General features: G+C 52.2%; 1 protein-coding gene across 1 annotated transcript in view; it reads left to right on the top strand.

Annotated features, from left to right (window-relative positions):
- The window catches only part of MYOC (myocilin, trabecular meshwork inducible glucocorticoid response), a 17,891-nt gene that overhangs the window by 13,044 nt on the left and 3,810 nt on the right, over positions 1 to 1,037 (top strand).

Genomic DNA, 1,037 nt, shown 5'->3' with positions numbered 1-1,037 from the left:
TTACCCAGCAATTCCAATTCTGGGAATATATCCAAAGAAATCTGAAACACTAATTTGAAAGAATAATGCACCCCTATGTTCATTGTAGTATTATTTACAATAGCCAAGTTTTGGAAACAGCCCAAGTGCCCATCAGTGGTGAGTGGATAAAAAGGCTGTGGTGCATTTAAACAATGGACTACTACTTGGTGGTAAAAAAGAAGGAAATCTTACCCTTTGTGACAGCGTGAATGAACCTGGAGCAGAGAGGTTGAGTAACTTGCCCAAAGCCACACAGCAGGCACCTGGCAATACTGAGCCAGGAAGCTAGGACTTCCAAGCCCAGTCCAGGCCCCTTCACACAACTGCTTCCCTGCCTTTAGGACTTTGGACCTGGGAGCCTTGCATCCTCTCCCACAGGCTTCAGTCCTCACGCCAGACAGCTCTGGTCTGGGAGTCTGCCTGTTGCCAGATGCTCTGACTGACACAACCAAGAAGAAGCCAGCCAGCGGGCTTCTGTTCCAGCCAGCCCACCTGCCAACTGAGAGCTGGCCTCCCAGTCACCCTGGAAGCCATGCCCTGACATTATGTTTTATGGTGATTCTTGTTTACTTCAAAAGCACTTGAGGTGTGGCTCCCGCAGAGTGTGGCGGAAAAGGGGAGGGAGCAGAGGGAGGAAGGGAGACAGAGAAACGTCTCTGAGGCTTTCGTAACCCCTCTGGTAACAAGCTGGTTAAGTCGGGGACATTTACTATAAAGAGTCGGTGGTTTCCTTAGATGACATTTGTTAAGGCTGGGACTGGAACCGGGAAGGGCGGCGGATAGAAGAAGCTGCAGGGGAGCCTGGCCGGGCGGCTTTGCTCTCTAGAGAGGTTACAGGAGAGACACTGACCAAGGCTGGCTGCTTCGGCTCACTGGGAAGTCAGAGAAAAGGGGGCCTTGGGGACAGGGTCAGGGGTACCCAGATAAGCTGCTGCTGCCCATTGCTCCCCTGGTTGCAAATCTCGCGGGGACCTTTGGGGTTTAGGAGATGCACCCCTGTGGGAGAAGAAGAAGGG

This window comes from Myotis davidii, unplaced genomic scaffold, assembly GCF_000327345.1.
Source record: "Myotis davidii unplaced genomic scaffold, ASM32734v1 scaffold580, whole genome shotgun sequence".
Classification (NCBI taxonomy): Eukaryota; Metazoa; Chordata; class Mammalia; order Chiroptera; family Vespertilionidae; genus Myotis; species Myotis davidii.
This window is presented reverse-complemented; position numbering and strand designations above follow the sequence as displayed.